Source organism: Prionailurus bengalensis, chromosome C2, assembly GCF_016509475.1.
Source record: "Prionailurus bengalensis isolate Pbe53 chromosome C2, Fcat_Pben_1.1_paternal_pri, whole genome shotgun sequence".
Lineage (NCBI taxonomy): Eukaryota > Metazoa > Chordata > Mammalia > Carnivora > Felidae > Prionailurus > Prionailurus bengalensis.
In genome coordinates, this window is record NC_057350.1 from 91,225,031 (window position 1) to 91,239,778 (window position 14,748).

General features: G+C 36.3%; 1 pseudogene; it reads left to right on the forward strand.

Annotated features, from left to right (window-relative positions):
* The first annotated feature begins 1,742 nt into the window (after positions 1-1,742).
* LOC122491000 lies at positions 1,743-2,843 on the forward strand (annotated as a pseudogene).
* Positions 2,844-14,748: the final 11,905 nt, after the last annotated feature.

Sequence of the window (14,748 nt, forward strand, 5' to 3'; positions counted from 1 at the left end):
TTTTGCTTCCTCAACAATAATTAGAGATGTTAGCAGTAATAAAAATCACAGGGGGTCCTGAGAGCCTTGTCAAAAAGATCAAGTTTTTCTGAAAACGGTGTGTATCTAGCTTACCCGTGCCTCCATTCATGTCACTACATATGTGATCAAGGCTCATATTCATCATTCTGCTCTGTTCACCCAGGACATTTAAGTCTATTTATATATACAGTCAACATTATTAGTTGGCAATTCTGCATCTGCACTGGTTACACATTACTAATAGGAATTTTCTCAATAAAACTTGATTTTCTTTGGAATTCACACTTTTCATGGGAGCCCATTAGTGACCCCACTCCCATCTCCATGGGTGGTTCCAATAGGCTTAAAATTAATTCAGTCTCTTTTGATAGTAATTGGTTCAGAAATAGGCATGTGATTCAATTCAAGTCAATGCAACTCAAGGAGGGGTTTTCTGAGGCTTCTAGAATGACCTTTTGTTTTCTGGAAATACCTAGGATGGGTGTTGTAGAGAACTTTGTTCATCTTCTGGATATTGTTTTAACCAGATGAGTGACTGGAACTATTGTAATTATCATAATTGTAATTGTGTCAGCATGAAAGGACATGAAGGGGAGCAGAGAGATGAGAAAAATACAGAAATGGAACAGGAATCATTGGATTTAAGCCACCCTTATTCCTAAACCAACACTCATTGGCTATATTTTTGAGTTGTATTTTCTTTTTTTTTTTAATTTTTTTTCAACGTTTATTTATTTTTGGGGTGACAGAGAGAGACAGAGCATGAATGGGGAAGGGGCAGAGAGAGAGGGAGACACAGAATCGGAAACAGGCTCCAGGCTCTGAGCCATCAGCCCAGAGCCTGACACGGGGCTCGAACTCACGGAGCGCGAGATCGTGACCTGGCTGAAGTCAGACGCTCAACCGACTGCGCCACCCAGGCGCCCCTCTTTTTTTTTATTATTTTAAATTATTTTTTTCAACATTTATTTATTTTTGGGACAGAGAGAGACAGAGCATGAACAGGGGAGGGGCAGAGAGAGAAGGAGACACAGAATCGGAAACAGGCTCCAGGCTCTGAGCCATCAGCCCAGAGCCTGACGCGGGGCTCGAGCTCAGGGACCGCGAGATGGTGACCTGGCTGAAGTCGGACGCTTAACCGACTGCGCCACCCAGGCGCCCCTTGAGTTGTATTTTCTGTAGAGTTATTATTAACCACAATTTGTCCCAAATAAGTTGGTTAACAGCTCTTGTCTCAGCAAAGTTAGAGTTGTGTCCCTTTTATTGTCAAGATTGTCTTGGTTTGGATGATAAATTATGTAGTGATCAGGGTCTGCTTCATGGGTGCTCAACCAGTGTGGTAGCACAGGACCTTGCCCTCAGAAGGATGCTTCTCTGGGGCTCCTGGGTGGCTCAGTTAGTTAAGCATCTGAACTTGATTTTGGTACAGGTCACAATCTCATAGTTCATAGGATCGAGCCCTGCATGGGACTCCAAGCTGACAATGCAGAGCCTGCTTGGGATTTTCTCTCCCTCTCTCTCTGTCTGTCCCTCCCCAGCTCTCTCTCTCTCTCTCTCTCTCTTTCTGCCTCTCCCTCTCAAAAATAAATAAATAAACATTAAAAAGAAGAAGAAGGATGCTCCTCTTGAGGTTTAATGTTCTGAGATTGTGTCTTAAAATTCTTAAAAATTTAATCTTTGATCTTGTGTATTTTATGTGAAGCCCAGTGACACAACAGAGCATGACCCAGGGATGTGGAGCTCATGTGCATTCTCACCTCTTAGCACCTCCCTGGGGTGGGTTCTTGGCCACTTGCTTCGGGCTCCTGCCCAGCAGCCACAGCCAGCATCCACTCTGGGCAGAAGGTTGGGACAAACATGGAGGATTGAAATTGGTGCAGTAAGTTTTAGGGAAGTCCCCAAGTCCATTTAAGGGTCTGCACTTCTGAGTTTCTCTGCGCCTGGAGGAATGTAATATTAAATACAAAATTTGAAACAACAACAAAGACAAAAACAACAAAATACCATGACAGATAAGTAGTGAAACAGTGGAAGAAAGGAAAAACTTTTTTCCTGTTTGTTTTGGACAAGGAACACTACATTTTTATTTTCCAGTTATGTAGCTGGCTCTGGCAGTCATATTAATACATACCTAAAGTCTTATTATGTGACACAGCAGATTCTGTATCTATCGACCTCACAATTACCAGACAAGGTCCGAGTACAGACAGCAAGGCCTCCGTGATGTTCAACCACAAGGTTACCATTCACAGGATACTTGGTATGAATGGCATTTGAATGTCATCCCTTGGAGTTATATAACACATCGTACTAAGATCCATGTACAGAAAAGCATCTTTACCAAGAAAAACAAGTTAGATATAATAATTTTAAGTCTAAAAATTTTTTTTGGCTTCTCTATATATGTACTTTTCAAAATTTCCTTCAAGAGTGAGTGATGCATTTAGTTTTATTCAATTAAGAAATTTGGTAGGGGGCTGGTGCCAGGTGGAACCAAAGTGAGGCTACTGAGCAGGGGCCAGTAGCTCCAGGAGTAACTGTGGCATGTAACAGACTCATGGTGCCTTTCATTGTGATGAATGTGTTCTGGGGCTTCCTCGGCTTCTTGGTGCCCCGGTTCATCCCTAAGGGTGCCGGTGAGGGAATTATCATCACCATGCTGGTGGCATGTTCAGTGTGCTGCTATCTTTTTTGACTGATTGCAATTCTGGCCCACCCAACCCTCTCTTTGGACCACAGTGGGAAAATGAGACCATTTGATACCTCAAGTATCATTGACCTTGAGGAGGAAGACCCACTCTCCAGCGCTCAGTCACTGAGGTCGCGAAAAAATTCCTCCAGATGCAGACTCAACTCCAAACACTGACCACCTTCTTTGTCTTGCCTATTTTGGCCATCAGCTGCTTTAAACATTCACACCACAACTGAATATCTTCTTCTACAATGCAGCATTTTTTTCCTGTCACCTTTTCCACATTTTAACGAATTATGTGCCTACTTAACCTGAACTCTGCTGACTGTGTAAGATGTTTATGCACTCTTCTGAGATAGAAGGTGCTATTCTTCTGAGAAATACAGTGCTCTCTCCTTGGAACCTATGGATTTGAAGATGAGTCCTGCCTGGCCACAACATAGGAATCAGTGAAGTGTTTAAACACTGTCACAAGACAGGGAGAGTCCAGCAGGGCAGTCAGTAGGAGAGCATGTTCAGAGGGAATGTCTGTCCCAACAGAATTACACCAAAGTATATTTTCAGGATTAATTTCTTATTTATGCCATCTACTAGAATAAATTATTTTTCTGCTTTCTGTGGAAAAAAAAGAAATTTGGAGGAGATTAAGTTTTAAGATGGAAATAAAATTTATCTTGAATCCTCTACAACTTGAAACTATTATAATTCATTAAAACCTATATTACTAATACTGAAATACATTTAAATTTTTCTGTGACCATAGGTGATGAACCTTTTGGCAAAGGTGTCATTATACTATGATTATTTAACAACTGAAGAATGCAATGCCACTAGAATTAGATATTTCTCTCTCTCTTTTTATGTTATTAAGTATATATTGAGTATTTAATTTTTTTTATCTTCACTGGATTACCATTGATTTCTAATGCTTTATATTTGAGGATTTTTTAAAGTTCAATATTTTTACCTACATACGAAGTACATTTAGTTATGTAAATCATTTAAAAAATTATGATCAGGTTAGGAAGAAAAGCTCATTAATTCTTCAAAAACTTACATATCTTATTCCCTAAATCCAGAAAGACCAAACAATAACCAAACACACACACACACACACACACACACACCAAGAAAACCTGAATCTTTATAGGAAAGCAGTCTTTAGAAGTAAATATACTATGGTTTTATAGTTTTGAGTAAGTGAATAAAATAAATTTTTGCCTAAAAAAAAGAAAGAGAAAAAAGATAGATAGATCTCAGGAGAACAGTTCTTAGGACTTGCTGACTGCTCTGCTATGAATCAACTTGGAACAGGAGAGTGTTAGCAGTGTTTGAAATACATAAAGCACTCTCCACATGATATATGCTAATTGAGTTAGAGTCTCACCTCACATAATTAATTGGAGAATGATAAAGGTCATTAAATTTCAGGATTGCTGTGTATAGATAACAGACAGAACCATAGAGAGATGGAGCAACAAGAAAATGTGAAACAGGAATATGCCTGGAACAGGGAAAGTCGAACAAATTCTGTATAGAGGTTTTGCCACTAATTTTATAAGTCATCAAGGGGAGCCCAAGGCAAATATTACCCCTTCCCACTCTTAAAACCTCCACTGCATATCTTGTGTCTTGATAGGCATCAATCATCCCATCTTTTCAGCAGAGAACAAATCAATCAACTTTTTCTATGAATAAAGTAAATCTTCTTAGGCAGTAAATCTGGAAGAGAAAATAGACATTCTTTCTGAAATACCAAACATCTGGATTAAATTTAATTTTTTAAAAGAGAATTTTAAAGAAAGATGCAAATGGTTTAGAATAAAACAACCTACAATTATTGAAATTTACTCACAGTTTTTTAGCTTATTTATATTTTTCCATTGTTTGGAGTAATGTGAATAGAAACATCTCTATAAGCAGTAAAGCATATGATTGGCATTTTTTGTAAGTGCTAAAGACTTTTTTGAGTTCTTACTCTTGGTTATGAGAATTCAGGATTTATATGTGCATTTCATAAATCTCAGTAAGTCTAAAGGATTCTGGACAGAACTCAAATATACCCCCCGCCCGCAAAAAAAAAAAAAAACAAAAAAAAACAAAAAAAACAAAACCACTCTGTCTCTCTAGGCACCTTTGTATTTAGGCACTTCACATAAAAGGAAATCAGAATAGAAGATTAAAAACTCCAATTCTGTGATCCAAAAATTAAAAAATAAATACAAGGAAATAAAAAGTCCCAATTACAGTTTCCTATTAAACCTTTGGAAGTATAGATATGAAAGCTACTTGAGAAAATTCTATAACAGCCTTCCAAAATACACTATTAAGACATATTCAGTCCTTTTTAATTGCGGATTTTCAAAATTATTGTTGTCAAAATAACCTGTCATGGTATATTGGAAGCTTCATTTTGGGAAGTAACATTGCTTTCTTGTTCAGCTCTGTGGCCTAGAGCCTAACCAATTCCTGAGTGAATAAATCCATCTCCATTGAAAACACAGGTTTATTTGTCAATAACAGAATGATCACAACAAAACCCACATGACAATTTAAATGCAATAATGAGTAAAGATGAACTAGAGATTTTTCATTCATTTAAATTACGAGAAACTGATGAATGTTGATGTCTCAGTTTGATATTTCTTAGAACTAATCCAGTAAGAATATAAGCATTGTTAGTTTTGACATCTTCAACATTTTGTTGTTATTTTAATTTAACATAGGTTTGCTAATATATGCTAAGTTCTACTCTGAAAATATGATTGAGTACTCTGGTTTATATTTATAAAATAAAGGAAGTCCTTCATCATGTTGACATAACCAAAATTACTTTTAAAATGACTCTATTTTAAATCTAGTTACCAAATACCAATTTACATCTTTCCACTAAGGAGACCCATTATTTAAGAAAGTTTTTAATCAAGATAAAAACTTCAGTGTATTAATATAGCATATAAAGGACAAAAAAGGACACAGACCTCTTTCAGGATATTTCTTATATGAAAAGTTATCAGGATTGCTACAGCTCCCTGTCATTTGGTCAGCTTTTTAAAGAACAGTGTTGATATTTAAACTCTTCTATGGATGCCAAGACTCACTGTTTAAATATTCAGCTGTAAAACTATTGCCTAAAGCTGACACAGATGCTGTTTCTTTTCTTTTGAGTGTATTTGATTTATAAAATTAACTTGAGTTAAAAGTAAAGTGATTTTTTTTTGCCAGGATTCAATAATACAACCAGAAACTTCACCTCAAACTTATGTAATATTTTTTGCACTTATCAATTCTTCTTCAAATAAAATTTTTACATTTTTTGGTTCATGTTATTCATGTAGAAAAGCTTCTTTGAAAATGAACTGAAAAGAGGGAAATATTTTAATGTCATTTCTATTAGAGTGCAAAAAACTTGCTTATCAGTTTCCTGTCCTGATTCTTTACACATTCAGAAAGACTCTGAGGAGAAGGGCATTTTCAGAAAAAACTCTGGGAGAATGACATATGCAGAACTCTGCATATGAACTACATTTCCCTTAATATCAGTCTGCCAAGGAGTAAACTTAAATTAATACACTAACAGAAGCAAATAAGTAATGTTGGCTAATGATTATGATATTAAATCAAGGCTTCTATAAAGATCACATTCACTCATATTAGAATATCATCTTGCAATATGTAAATTCACAGAATTTAATAAGTGGGCACTGAAATTATTTCAGCCACTGCCCCTATAAGTTCTGTTTCCTTTGATTCAGACATAAGTAATACTCAAACTTTTATTCCTTGATTTTCTTTATTTCTTTCTGAACTTAGAATGGCATAGCCTTTTCATTCATTAGTTTATCTTTTCTAAGAACTCAGTGTCACTTTTGCTTTGGTGATCTGGCCGCCATTTTGGTTTCCCAGTTCTGGTACAGCTTTCATCACGTACCCCTTATAACTTTGGGCAAGTTACTTCAACTCTCTATCCCTCAATTTCCTTTAGTATAAAATAGAGATCATTAAAGTACATACACATAAGATTATTGTGAGGATTAAGAAGCCAAGAGCATAAATCACTTAGAGTAATATTCAACAAATAGTAAGCTCAAGCCACCATTATCCTTAGCACAGGCTCTCAGTGTTATTTTCCTCACAAAGCCTACAAAATTTCACACTGCCCTCTCTTTTTGAATATTTACTGCATGTTTATGAAGTAGCATATAATCTATTACTTAATTATGAATTAATTTCCATATTTGAATCTTGTTACATCAAGGCAATTGCAAATCTTTGAAAATAGTTCATCTTCTTTTACTTGGTGTTTGCATTCTATAGTGTTTGAGCATACAATATCCTTGGTAACTTATAATAATATAATAATATTTATACTATAACTATTAATGATATTTATTATCATAACAAAGATAGCTAGCATTTATTAAACTTTTACTACTGCCAGGCACTTTAGTACTTTACTTGCATTGCCTTTTTAAAATTCTCACAACAAGGGTCGCCTGGGTGGCTCAGTTGGTTGAGCGTCCAACTTCGGCTCAGGTCATGATCTCGCGGTTCGTGGGTTTGAGCCCCGCATTGGGCTCTGTGCTGACAGCCCAGAGCCTGGAGTCTGCTTCGGATTCAGTGTCTCCCTCTCTCTCTGTCCCTCCCGTGCTCATGTTCTGTCTGTCTCTCTCTCAATAATAAATAAACATTGAAACAAACAAAAAGAAAGTAAATAAAATTGTCACGACAATACTCTGAGGTGGATTCTGTTTTCACACCCATTTTACCAACAAGAGAGCTGAGGTTTGGAAAGGTGGAGTCATTTGCCCAAGGTCACATAATTACCAGTAAGTGTGATAATTGCAGTACCTATATGGGTTGTCATGGCCATCAGCATAAGTCAAGTCACTTCTGATCCACTTTTATAGTCCTAATGGTCCAGGAATTTCCTGTTCTTGAATTGTTGTATAAAGTCCTCACTCTTATTTCTGTAATCCTCTCCAGTCAGTTCTACATAGCACTGCAAGTTCAATTTTTTATAGCTTTAAGTTAGTGATCAGTAATATTTTAAAGCCTTCTCCTTGTCAAATCTCTACAGGATTTTTTCTGTTCAATGAAGGAGTGTAAAGGGATTAGAGTCTGGCAACATCCTATCAGTGTTTATCTACATTGGCTCTTTAAAATTTGTAACTACTTTCCGTATTTGTAGAACAATTGCTTCATTAATATGGAACTCTTTCCGGTTTTATTTTTCAGCTTCCTAACAACAATTTGTCACAGAACAAAATAGTCAATCTCATAGAATATTAGATTTGGATGTGATTTTAGAGACTATAGTCCAGTATCCTTAGTCAATGAGAAAACCAGAGCCTAAAGAAGGGTTTTTCCCATGTATCTTAGTTAGGGTAACAGCAAGCTACTGTAATAGAAGTCCAAAAGTATGGGGACTATAAAAAAAAGTACTTTTTTCCTCTCTTTTCTCTGCAGTCTTTATGAGAAAGGCCTAGATCATCAGAAAAACCCTTTTCCACTTTGTCAGAAAGCCAGGTTTCTTTCAGCTTTGCTCCAGTTTTTCCTGCAGTATTTTCTTCTTGTCCATGACAGAAGATGAGACACTGCCTCAAATATATCTACAATGAGAAAGGGGAAAAAGAGTATATTGTAAAAGTATCTTCCATCTAAAGGCCCAGATCCCAAGGGGTACATGACACACTCACTCATATCCTATTCTTGAGCTTTATTACACAGTCACATCTAAGTTCAGGTGAGACTACGGAATGTATTCTAGGTGGACAGCTATGTGCCTACAGACAACTTGAGCACTGTGGAAACAGGGTAACTGAGCTTTGATGAATACCTGAAGTCCCAGAGGGCCACACAGACAATAGAGATGGAAGATCTATACCACCAAAATAGTGATTTACAGCACAGTATGTTGTATAAACCTGTGATGCTAATGTTTTACAGTGCATTGGTTCAGTATTATTCTTTTCCTGCTTATGTTATACATAGTTGCTACTTTGGCACTATTTGTTTCCTACTAAAGTTTTTGAGAATAAAAGCACTGTTTCCATCAAAACTGTTCTATATCTTAAGGACAGCAGACTTTTCAGGGAATCATGCTGTGACTGATTTTCTTTACGTGATAAAGATACACATACCAAGAGCTATGCTTAATCTATACCCAGAGCTTTTTGGAGATGAGGAGAACAACAAAAGAGTTCAACAGTTTATATCAATCAGCAACATGCAAGTCTTTGAGTCATAGACTACAGGAAGACTCATCCTTATATGTGTGGGTTGCATAAATAATTTCATTGGTGGGGCGCGTGGGTGGCTCAGTAAGTTAAGCGTCCAACTTCGGCTCAGGTCATGATCTCAGAATTCATGAGTTCAAGCCCCGCATGGGGCTTTGTGCTGACAGCTTGCTCAGAGCCTGGAGCCTGCTTCGGATTCTGTGTCTCTCCATCTCTCGACCTCTCCCCTGCTCATGCTCTGTGTCTCTCTGTCTCTCAATAATAAATAAATGTTAATTTTAAAAAAATCTAAAATAAAAAAATAATAATTTCACTGGACCCCATGATGAGATAAATTATTCACATTTTGGATGGAGAATATTTTGAATCAAATTCAGGAGGCTGTCTGTCTTATCTCTATATCTATTTTTTTATAGCAGTGATTCTTTATAATGCCTTGATTTCATGATAAAACCTAGTCAGAATTAAACTTAAGGAGTTCAAAACCAAATAATTATTTGAATTGGGCTCCAATAACTAATTGGCTTAAAACTGACTGCACAATACTATACATGGTTACAGCAGCGCAGAGGATAAGATGTGGTTAGATCCATTTGGCCCACTCCTTCATATGTATTTGTTAGTTTATTAAAATATTTTTGTACATAACTCAGGAGGGAGTCTCCAGAATTTGTCATTTGACCCACAAACCCTACCTAAACTCTCTAAACTTTACTTATCCAAACTAACTGATTTGTTACAGTGTTCAGTACCCATGTGGAATGTAAATAAAACGGGAATGTAGACAAAATGTCTTTCAAGGTCAGGGAATTACATATAACTCTGGTGTATCATTAAAACAAACAATAGTAATGATATTGTCATATAATCACTCTATATTACCCATATTGTTAATAAATTCCTTAAGATAGGAGAGTTGAGATTATGAATTCTAACTGAATATCTGTCCAGTGAATTTCTGCTCTTACAGATGCATTCACACATGATGCATTTGTTCACCAGTGGATAATTGTTTATTGCCAGTTCTGGAATTTGAGTGATGTGAATTCTAATCCAAGCTTACTCACTTGTAAGATACGTGGGTTGCTTAGTTCAGTTACATTCTCTGATTTATGCTATAGAAGAGGAAAATGATACTTAAAAGCTTTTAAGAGATGGCAGAAATTGTTTTAAGAAGATAAAAAGGTCACTAACAGAACTACAGATATGTGGTGTGCATCCAACAAATGGTAGCCATTTCCGCTCCATCCCTGATCCCATATTTTCCTGGGCAAAGACTGAGTCTTACTTATTTCCATATCTCAACAACTTCTAGTGAAATGCCTTATACACTAGAAAGATATTAGTTGAATTAACCTGAACTGAAATAGAAGATGAACGAAAATATCAGCATAATTCAAGAGAAAACATTTCCCTTGGTTTATATTACCTGAATATCTCAGGTGAAAAATCTACTTTATTTTCTTTTCTGGTCTGAAATATCAGGTAATGACCTAAATTCTCCAACTTAGTTTGTGTGCAAAGACTTCGTCTAAGATGAATATTTATGGTTTTTCTTAGGAACTAAAGTGATTTGGCAGTTGTTCAATTCACTAGACGTGCTATTAAAACAGCATAGCTGACTCAGCAATTTCATTCAGGTTCAGGTTTGCCTAATGTTGGAGACCTCCTGCAATAATGTGGAAAAATAAATAGGAAATTCAGAGGTTACACCAGTTACATAGTCATTAGGAATAGGCTCCATAGTGACTTGAAGTGATTTTCTTAATTGTAATTTCTCCCTTTTTCCTTATACTTGAGTTTTAAATTATAACTGACTACCTTCTTCAAGTTTTCATGACAGGCCTCATGCAGACCTTTAAGTATACATAAAGAAGAAAACAGATGTTAAATCTCTTCCTCATCTAAAATACAAGTAAGGACAACACACAATTAGCACAAGAAAAAAGTCAGCTGTATTTATCAAAAACTGTTTTCCTCACATTTTTTTTGGTAAATTTTTATTTCTATCTTGAAAAAAAAACATTTTAACCCATTAAAGCAGTGTTCACCTTAGAATTTACATATCATATTACCTGACAGTCTTTCAAAATGTAATACTATAAGTACATACTTCATCAATGTAGATGGTAAATATGCTCTCATTACTTGTATTTCTAATGCTTAAGAATCCACTGTCATTGATTGTAGGAATTCCAGTATCTCTCTTCACCCACTCCTCCCATATCGATGCTCACACCACCCAAAGGTGAGGGTAGAGTCCTGTTTCTAAAAGCCAGCCAGAAAGTCTTCTACTTGAGTCATTTCTCATGACCATATGATAAGACTACAGAAACACGGAACTGCTCTGGTCCCATAGTCTTTTTTATAATCTACAACAAACCTCTCTAGTGATCTGTATCAATTCTTCAACTCAAAGGTTCCCTAACCTGGGGATTGCCTTCCCAATTCTCTTAGATTATGATCTGTTTTTCACTGTTCCCCAAAGAAAACAATAAGAGGTAGGTTGAGCTCTAAAGAACTAAACCACTCCCAACAAATGGTTAGGGTAACACATTAGCCTGAATCACTAGTTTAGACTCTCCTCTCCCCATAGATTGTTATTGTTTTATTGATTTATTTTTAATGTTTTATTTATTTTTGAGAGACACAGAGAGAAAGAGCATGAGTGGGCAAGGGCAGAGAGACAGGGAGACACAGAATCTGAAGCAGGCTCCAGGCTTTGCGCTGTCAGCACAGAACCCGACACAGGGCTTGAACCCACGAACGATGAGATCATGACATGAGCTGAAGTTGGATGTTTAACCAACTGAGCCACCCTGATGCCCCTCCTCGTGGATTATTTTTAAGTGTACTGGTCAGGCTATGCTAGTTACTGTAATGAGTTTCTACCTTGGAACTCAGGAATCAGGGATTGGGAAGTTTAGCTAAATTGATCCAATCCCTCTTTAGATTTGTATTCCAGAGTTTTCATAAAGTAATAGCATCTTTTGAATAAAAATAAATGTTATATATTTTATCCTGTTATTAAATACATTGTTTCAAATATTTTATGTATTCAAATAATTCAAATAAGTATTCTTAAGTCTTTGAATAGATATGAACTAAAATTTTAACATACTAAAGAATTGGATGATGTCAACACTGGTAGACAATTGAATTATAGACTATGTTTCTGTTATTGAACTATGGTAGCATCATGGGAGCTATAAATAGAAATATTGCCATTTTGAGGGTGCCTGGGTGACTCAGTCAGTTAACTGTGTCCAACTGTTGATCTTGGCTCAGGTCATGACCTCACAGTTTGTGAGTTCAAGCCCTATCTCTTGTTTGGGATTCTGTCTCTCCCTCTCTCTGCCCCTACCTCACTCTCTCCCTTTTTTCTTTCCCAAAATAAATAAATAAACTCAAAAAAAGGAAATACTGACATTTCTTATCACAATTAGTGGAGAATATCCTCTCCTGTTCCTTTGAGAATGTGTTGGACTTAGTGACTCAACTCCAAGAAATCTAATATGGCAGAAGTGAACATGTATGACTTCTGAGACTAAGTCATAAAAATCACTATGGCTTCCTCTTTGACCTCCTCTCTTAGTTTGCTCTTCTGGGAAAATCTAAGAGCCATGCCATAAGGATATTCAATCAGGCATATGGAGACAGCCTCATAGTGAAGAACTGATGCCTCCTGCCAGCAGTCAACAAAGAAGTAAAACCTATTCCAATAGCCACATGAGTGGGCCATTGTGGAAGTAGCTGATTCAGCCTCAGTTGGGTCTGCAGATAACTGTAGCTCAGATGACATCTTGACTAAAATTTCGTAAGAGACCTGTAACTAAGAACCAACTAGCTAAACCACTCACAAATTTTTTAACCACATAAACTGTGAGATAACAAATGTTTATTGTTTTAAACCATGCTAACTGTGGTAAATCCCACTAAATTCATGGGAAACTTTTAATGCAGTAATAGATAACTAACATCATCTTCAGATGGTCATTCCTTGCACTGATTTCTACCATTCTTTAACTACTTATCCTAAATTTTGATAAATAAATCAGCTGACCAATTGCTGTTCCAAAGTTTTTTTTTTCAGAATTATTTTCTATACTCTGCATGGTAGAAAATCTCTAACAGGTGATTTAGCTTGATTATACATATTGCAGCATATTGTTTGCTTGTCCCCAAACTTCCCTTCAGTGCTGATAAACTAGATAGAGTTCCACAATTTGTTATAGACTTTTGGTATCAGAATAAACTTTAAGGGCAATCTACTATAGCCTATCAATTAACCAACTAATGCCAAAACTAAAACATCCATTCAAATAGTCATCTCTGTTTGAACTCACAATATCCAAGGAGCAGGCTTATTTCTGTAGACGGCTCTCACATTTAGAAAATCTTCTTTTATATTAGGTTTTCTTTAAAAATTTTTAGTAGTTGGGGCACCTGGGTGGCTCAGTCGGTTAAGCGGCCGACTTCGGCTCAGGTCATGATCTGGCGTTCCGTGCATTCGAGCCCCGCGTCGGGCTCTGTGCTGACAGCTCAGAGCCTGGAGCCTGTTTCGGATTCTGTGTCTCCCTCTTTCTGACCCTCCCCTATTCATGCTCTGTCTCTCTCTGTCTCAAAAATAAATAAATGTTAAAAAAAATAAAAATTTTTAGTATAGTTGACACACAATGTTTCATTAGTTTCAGGTGTACATCATAGTGATTCAGTGTCTCCATATGTTATGCTATACTCACCACAAGTGTAGCCACCATCTGCCACCATGCACCACTATTACAATACCGTTGGCTGGTTTTGACACTTTCAACCTCGTGTACATTTTGAGGTCAGTCATACAGAATTTCGCTTCAGAAAACAACTCTTCCCTTTAAAACCCAAGAATGAAAATCTATTTTAACATCTAACACTTATTTCTGGAACATCTACAGAGTTCAATAAGTATGAGTTATTAATTTCACCGTAGAAAACTGAAAAGAAATACAAATCATCCTCAAACACAACAGGGAGACTGAAAGAATAGAGGAAAAAAGAAAACAATGAAATAAACCACAAAAGATAGCAAAAAAAAAAAAACCAAGGAGAAAAATAAGCTGATGGGACTCAGTAGCTCAGGAAAGGGATGGAAAACAAAATAGTCATCTCGGAAGCAACAAAAACTACACAGAAGAATACAAATGATAGTAAAAGCAATAAAGAATCAGCCTGAGGAAACCATCCAAGTATTAAGACACAAAGAATGCCAATACAAAAAAAATTACCCAATGATAAATAAGAAAGACAGGCAAATGAATTCTAACACATACATAATTGTTTCTGAAAAAGAAAAAAGAAAAAATGAAACAATAAAATACATATACTCAAAATGAAATAGAAGAAAAATTTCCTGAAATAAAAACTTTAATTTGAAGGGCAAAAAAATACACATAGTAATCAAATATAAGACACACCATGGTGAAATTGAACTGAACTTCAGGAATGAAGAAGCCTGTAAGTAATCTATGAGAAACAGGGAAGGGGGGAAGGCAAGAAACATAATTATTGAACCATTGTGTAAGAAGTTTTAAGGCAAAAAGGAAAAAAACTCAAGAAATTTATACCCATCTAACTTTCTTTGATTAAAAGGCAACAATCAAACATTATCAAGTATACCAGAATTAGGGGGAATATAGCATTTAAGAGTCTATCAAAGTAAATTTTAAAAAAAGGAATACCTCCTTGGTTGGCCTTTGAAGTGGATTGGAGGCTGGGAAGAACTTGGCCTGTATGGTGGCAGTAACAAGGAAAAGGACT